Source organism: Agelaius tricolor, unplaced genomic scaffold, assembly GCF_023055355.1.
Source record: "Agelaius tricolor isolate 1412-34295 unplaced genomic scaffold, bAgeTri1.0.p SCAF_2, whole genome shotgun sequence".
Taxonomy (NCBI): domain Eukaryota; kingdom Metazoa; phylum Chordata; class Aves; order Passeriformes; family Icteridae; genus Agelaius; species Agelaius tricolor.
The window spans coordinates 88,517,448-88,524,046 of record NW_027269262.1 but is presented as its reverse complement, the minus strand read 5'-3'; the positions used below and the strand labels follow the sequence as shown (position 1 = coordinate 88,524,046).

Sequence of the window (6,599 nt, the reverse complement as noted above, 5' to 3'; positions counted from 1 at the left end):
ATAAAAAAAGAGTCTCTTATTCTACTTTGATCTTGTCCTCAGGAGTTCATTTACTTTAGTGCTCTTCAGTGACACAAGTTAAAATGAAGAGTTGCCTTTAACTGGAGTCTTCCTGCCTCTTGGCATTTCGGGAGGTACTCAATTAGCAGCACACTTCTCCCGTACATTATTTACACAGCTTCAGCTGGAGGGGTGGCTCTGTGTGAAGCATCTGCTTGGAAACCCTTGGCTTGTTACACCCACAGCATCCTGTGCCACCCATGCCAGCCAGCACCTTCCCCAGGACAGCGTGTTCAGCCCTCCTCAGTTTTTCTGTCCCGGTCCAGAGCCAGAGATGCTCTGCCCACTGTGCTCAGTGCCTCGACAGAGCTGCTCTGGTGTCAGAAGTTGGGGTGGCCCTGGGCTCCCTTTCCTGCTTTCAGCAGAGGCAGGATGTTACCTGCAGGGCACGGCTGTGCTCAGGGTCCTTTCTGGACCTATCTGGGAACCTGACAGTTTCTAATCTGCTTGAGCACATGTCCAGTGGGGTAAAGGAGGGAATGGTTGGATGTGAATAAAAAGAATGAATTCATTTATTAGAGAATAGCATGTGTTTTCCTGATTATCCTGGAAACAACAAAGCCCCAGCACAGGTCTGTGGTGAGCTTGGTGTTCTGTTCCTCTGCTGATTTCTCACTTCGTTTACTCTGTTTTGGTGCTGCTATAGAGTAACATTTCTGTGTCAGGAGGTTTCAGTCCTGTGCCTCATCAAAGTCCCAGTCTGTGGTTCTGCCACACCAGCTTTTAAGTTACCACTAAGTTTTTAAATTGCAGTTCTGCTAATACACGTTTGTTTTAGCTTTTTGCTTAGTAGTGTGTAGAAGCATTGTCTCTGAAAGTGCAAAAGAGGGGAGAAAATGTATTACTTATTCTTTTGGCTCACTCACTTGGTGCACAGTCTAATTCTGCAGGGGAGACAGTGAGTTGCCCTGTTTGTATGAATTTGTCACACCTCTCTGCCAGAAACAAACTTGAGCACTTCTTTACAGTTTTTCTTCCAAACTTGATTATACTGCTAATGGTAATGGCCTCTCAATTGAGGAAGGTCACTTTTCAAACTAAACATAATTTTGTGTAAGACTTGGTATGTGCTTATCAATTTTCTTTTTTTGTTTATGTAAAACTGGGAGCAGCTTGAGAGGAAATTAAGGTCATGCAGATGGCAGTTCCATCTTCTAAGTTATAAAAGCATCTTTTATGTCAAGTGAGTTGCAAATGCTGCCATTAAATGATAGTAGAAATAAATTTTTACTTGGAACATCTTTTGCACCTATTTTCAAAAGTGTAGTGAAGCAGAACCCTGCTTTTAAAAAGCAAAGGGAAGAGAGAGAGCAAACTCAGCTCCCCAGCATATTTCAAGTGCTGTTAATCCCACCACCTGGTGGAGCTTTTCATGGCTCTGGCTGAGAGAACTCTGAAAAGGATGCATTTTTTGTCTTGTTTCAACACTGTTACATGCCACATGTAGTTTCTTCAACTTTTTTCTTTTTCATAGCAGACTTAATTAATTTTCTATCATTCTGTATCTTTTATACTTAGCAGAAGGCAGCATAGGGCTATTGGTGTCTCATGTGAAGCAGCAGATAGATGAACTGGTGAAGTAGGGGGTGAAGTTTTCACCTACAAGCACTTTTAAGTGAAATAATTATTTTTAATAACCAGCCCCTCTGCCAAGATACTCTGGTGGAATCTTTCAGTGCAAGCCCAGTTAGCTTTGTACTAATAATTTTTATACTTTTATATTAATATTACTATAAAATTTTTATTTACTATAAAATATTTGCTAACAGCCTGTGTTCAATCAAGCTTGCAAGGAGCAGAGAGGCAGATAAATTTTGAACTGATCTGAGATTCCTGATATAGGTTATTAAAACATGGGCATGAGTTCCAGGAATTAAGGTGAAGTATGGCAGAGGTATTCACCCCCTCTGCTGCAGTCTTGCCTGACTGCATCAAAGCCTGTCTGTGATGTTTATGGTGTGCCTCCTAACTGATAAATGAAAATCTAACTCACAGGTATGCAAGCTGAAAGTAAACTCTGGGCTTATCTGTCAGCTCACAATTCAGAGGAATTGCTTACAACAGGGAGAAAGCTCCTTGACCCATACAGACATTTCCTGTTCAGGACATGCAGCCTTGCAGGCAAAATGCTGTTGTAAATGTTTGTGTTGCTCTTTTTGCCACAGTGCCTGTGGCAGCAGCCAGCAGACCAGTGGAGGCCGTGGCTGGCCTAGGGATGTGACAGCTCCCCTGTGCCTCTCTGCTCCTGGCAGGAATGGGGTGCCTGGTGGGATGGACAGCTGCCTTTGCAGCCCATCCACAGCATGTCTGCATCCCTCTGTGGCCAGCTTGGGATCCACTGTCCAGCAGGCATCTGCTCTGTGTCACCCAGCATGTGTCTGCACAGGGAGCTGGGATCTCCTACCAGGCTTCAGGGACCTTGGCTTCTGTAGGCTCTTAGTGCTGTTTGAACTGCCCTGGACTAGCTGTCCCTGTCCTCTGACACCTGGTGTTGTATTTGAGACTTCAGGAGGGTGGGTTTGATGCCCACGGTATCTTCAGTGGCACCTGAAATGTGTTTGGCAGCTGAATCGACCCTGTGGGAGCTGTGTGAGTTTTCTGGGCACCAATTTCTATCTTATGAAATAGATAACCTTATCAACATAAGTGGTCTCTGTTCAGGATCTATGTCTGTTGTTCAAAGTTGTCACTTCTTGTGACGCCTCTTGTCCTGATAACTGCTCTGGGCTGACCTGGCACTAATTAACAGCAGCCACAGAGGAACTGCTGTCCCTTCTGGTCACCTTTCCCAATCTTACCCAACCTCCTCTTCCCACTGGTGCCAAGTGTCCCATGCTCGACTTTGTAAGGACTAAGTGAAATGTCCCATAAAACTTTGAAAAGCTCTTTTAAGTCACAGCCCCCTGAAGCTGTGAAATAGCTGTGGAATGTGGAAAATGGGGGGCCTTGACAGACAGGGAGCTCTTTTTAAAAGAAACTCACCCATAGTATTGGTAGAAGCTTGCTCTGAAGCATGAGATAAGATTAGGAATGTCATCAATTGTAAAGACTGTAGTAATTGTTAAAATGCAATTCTGGGGCAAAGGAGGGTGGGAAGCAATTCTTTCCTGGCTTCCTTTCACTTGGAAGTGCTGTGATTAAGTTGCTTCATCTGGACTGACGTGCATGTCCCTCCTCGGGGAGAGGAAGACTTGTGCCCTGGGTAGGAGATGACCAAACCTTAGAGCAGACAGGAGTTGTGCTATTTCAGGAAACCTGTTAACCTCATCAAACCACATCTGTTTCTCTGGGCCAGTCCCTCAGCTATTTCTGCCAAGCAATTGCAAGGTGTCCTGGAATGCAACAGAGACACAACAGAAGTGATTGAAACCTGCACCTGGTGACAAATGTTTGAAGTGTAGCTGTCTTTCTCTGAGGACATCATCTCAATAGAACTTTTTTGGTTTGTTTTTTTTTTTTTTATAGTAACTTTTCAGGTTTTCAGTGCAGGCTCAGCACTCTGTAGCTTTCCATCCCAAAAGATTTGAGGGGAGGACAAGGAGGAATGGGTGACAGGTTAAAGCCCACAGGGTCCAAGCATTTCCCACCTTGCTGGTGCCTGATAGAGGACTGCTGCTGGCATGGAGGTGATCACACATTCTCCTGGTACCCCCAAAACTCCTGCAGTGGACTCCTTAGCCATCCTCTTGGAGGATTGTTCTGCAGAGTAAAAACTGGCAGAGTGACACTGAGGTATTAAGTCTGATGCAATTTTAAAATGTCTCTGGACTATATAATTGCTGCTGACAGTTTTCCAGGAGCCATGGAGTTCTGTATTTTTTTTTTGTTTTGTTTTTAGAGCTTTGGAACACCAAAACAAAACAAAGATTTTGCCTTTTAAAGGACACTGCATTATTTCTAGAGGCTGGATCTTCAATCAAGAACTTAATCTTACTTATCTGAAATACTTTGTGTGCTGACACATCACAGTGTTGTACCAGCTCAGAAAAGAAATCTAATTCTATCAAATCTGCCAGCTCAGTTAATATGACCCTGCCAGGGAAGCAGAAGGCATCACCTCCAGTTCTTTTAGGAAGGTATCAGATTCCCACTGCCAGCTCAAATTCAAAGCACAGTGCACATGGCCAGGTTTGGATTAAAAAAAAAAAAATTCTGAGGTACTTCTTGCATCCTGGCATGCAAAACCACGGATGAAATTGGAAGATGTCATTTGAATATTTGGGTTGAAACAGCAGTTTGAGTCCTACAGACAGTCCTTTGGGAATAATCCTGAAGCAGAGACCTGTGTTACTCCACCCTGAGACTTCTAAAACTCCTGTGTAAAGAGCATGGTGTAGGGCTACCTGCAACTTGAATCAGAGCTGACCTGACAGTTTTTGTCTCTTTTTGACACTCTGGAGTGCATCCAAAGCTGCCAGGGTGTGATAAGGACATCCATGCCTGTATCTTAAATTCCTTTAGCCTGATGGGAGGTGGTGATGCCCTCTATGGAACCTGCAGCCTGCATTACTGCAAGACTTTGGCTATAAATGTATAAATGCTTTTGCTCTGTGCATCTAATCCTTCTTTTACTAGAGCTTCACTTCAATCAGTTTATGCAAATTATCTGACTTAGATTTTTTTTTGGTGACAACACTGAGAAATATACTCATTTACATTGAATTGAAGCAATTTTTAGTTAAGCAAAGGCAGGTCAAAATAATTATGGTTTTGAGAAAGTGATGCATTGTTGCTTTTGGATATACTTTGTCTTAATTCCAGGTCCATTTCAAACCTCTCAGGTAGTCAAAATCACTCATTTTGAAAGAACCAAGTTTGCCTTCAGACATGTCAGAATGATTCCTCTGAATTTGATGTGACCTGCATTGTCACAGTTTGTCAGCCAATGGCAATACTGATGTTATAGCTGAATCTGGGTTTTGTTTCTTTTCTTTTTGAAACTATTTTTGTAGTGAAGTTATTATTCTTTGGAAGGTTTACCCTGTTTTTCTCTTCAGGGACAATTCTATATATTTCAAGTAAGAAAAGGATCTCTCCTGTTGCTCAGTCTAGTGCTTATTAGAAGAATTAGAACTCTTCCTTCTTGATCTCTCTTCTCTTTTCAGCTCCTGTATTCTCTGCTTTCCCCCTTCAGTTAAAATCTGCCTTTATGGACAAGCATTGACTTTATGATCAGGTCTCCTGTCGCTTCACTCTGCCTGTTAAAACAGATCTGCTGCTCCTCTCAAGCAGCTGGCTTGATTCTAGCCTAAAAATTAAACCCGAGAGTGAAAATGAACTTGTGCTTGCCCACTATCAAGTGTTCAGCTTCATCCTTCAGACTCTAATACTGAGGGCTGCCTGATATCTCCAGGGGATCAAGCAGCAGCACTGGTGAGACCACAAAGCAGGTAGAAACTAAATTTGCAGGCAGGACATTGATGCATGGACAGCAGCTGAGAATGCCACAGCCTCTGGAACTGTGCAAGTTATCACAGAATCCTAAAGCATCCTTGCTTGGAAGGGACCCAAGGGATCATTGAGCTGGCCCTGTGCAGGACATCCCAAGAATCCCCCCTGTGCCTGAGAGTGTTGTCCAAATGCTTCTTGAGCTCTGTGAGGTTGGTGTTGCAATCGCTGCCCTGGAGTGCCTGTTCCAGTGCCCAGCCACCCTCGGGGGGAAGAACCTTTTCCTGGTGTCCACCCTGAACCTGCCCTGACACAGCTTCAGGCCATTCCCTCCAGTGCTGTCACTGATCACCTGAGAGAAGAGATCAGTGCCAGCCCCTTGTCTTCTCCCCCTGGAGAAGTTGTAATTGCAGTGAGGTCTCCTCAAGGCTGAGCAAACCAAGTGACCTCAGCTGCTCTTCATGGCCACCCCTCAAGGCCCTTCACTGCTTCACAGCTCTCCTTTGGACACTTCTTAATATTTTTCTATCTTTCTTGTGTTATATTGCTGTTGTGATGTTGTGATGAAGTTCTCTCTTGTGCTCTGGAGGCTGTGCTGGAATGGCAACACAGAAATACAAGGGAGAACTGCATTACCCTTTGTAAAATGTCAGGAGTTAAGCAGACCCTTGCAAAAACTTCTCTTGCTTAGGAAGGCAATATTGAAATGTAAACTGGTCTTAGAAAATATCATATGGAAACCAAAATTGTCTTTTCTGGTGCTAAGAGGAAGAAAACAATTTGGGAGGGCAATGTGAGGATGCTTTATAAGTTTGGTAAAAGGCAGCTCCCTTCTACTGGTCTGCCAGAAATGCCTATGGTTGGTTTGCTGCTGTAAGTGGGGACTCTGCAGTGGATTCGTGGAGAAAATTTGGGCAGGGCACACATCTGTGGGGTCAGGATATGGCTTTGCTTCAAGATTGCAGCTATGGGGAACAGATGTCAGCTCCACCAAGATTATTCTGATGTCTGCCATATGGTGATGTGAAGTGCCCATGGAAGTACCAAGAGTGTGTGTAAGACACTGAGAGCTTCTTCAGAGCTTCAGGACAGTTGTTTTCTAATTTCATCTCCATTTCTCTCCTTCCTGTGTAGGTACTGAAATGTTCTTT

General features: G+C 43.9%; 1 protein-coding gene across 1 annotated transcript in view; it reads left to right on the top strand.

The window, feature by feature from the left end:
- ST3GAL1 (ST3 beta-galactoside alpha-2,3-sialyltransferase 1) overlaps nt 1–6,599 on the top strand; it is a 79,390-nt gene that overhangs the window by 1,251 nt on the left and 71,540 nt on the right. The gene's annotated exons all lie outside the window — the stretch shown is intronic.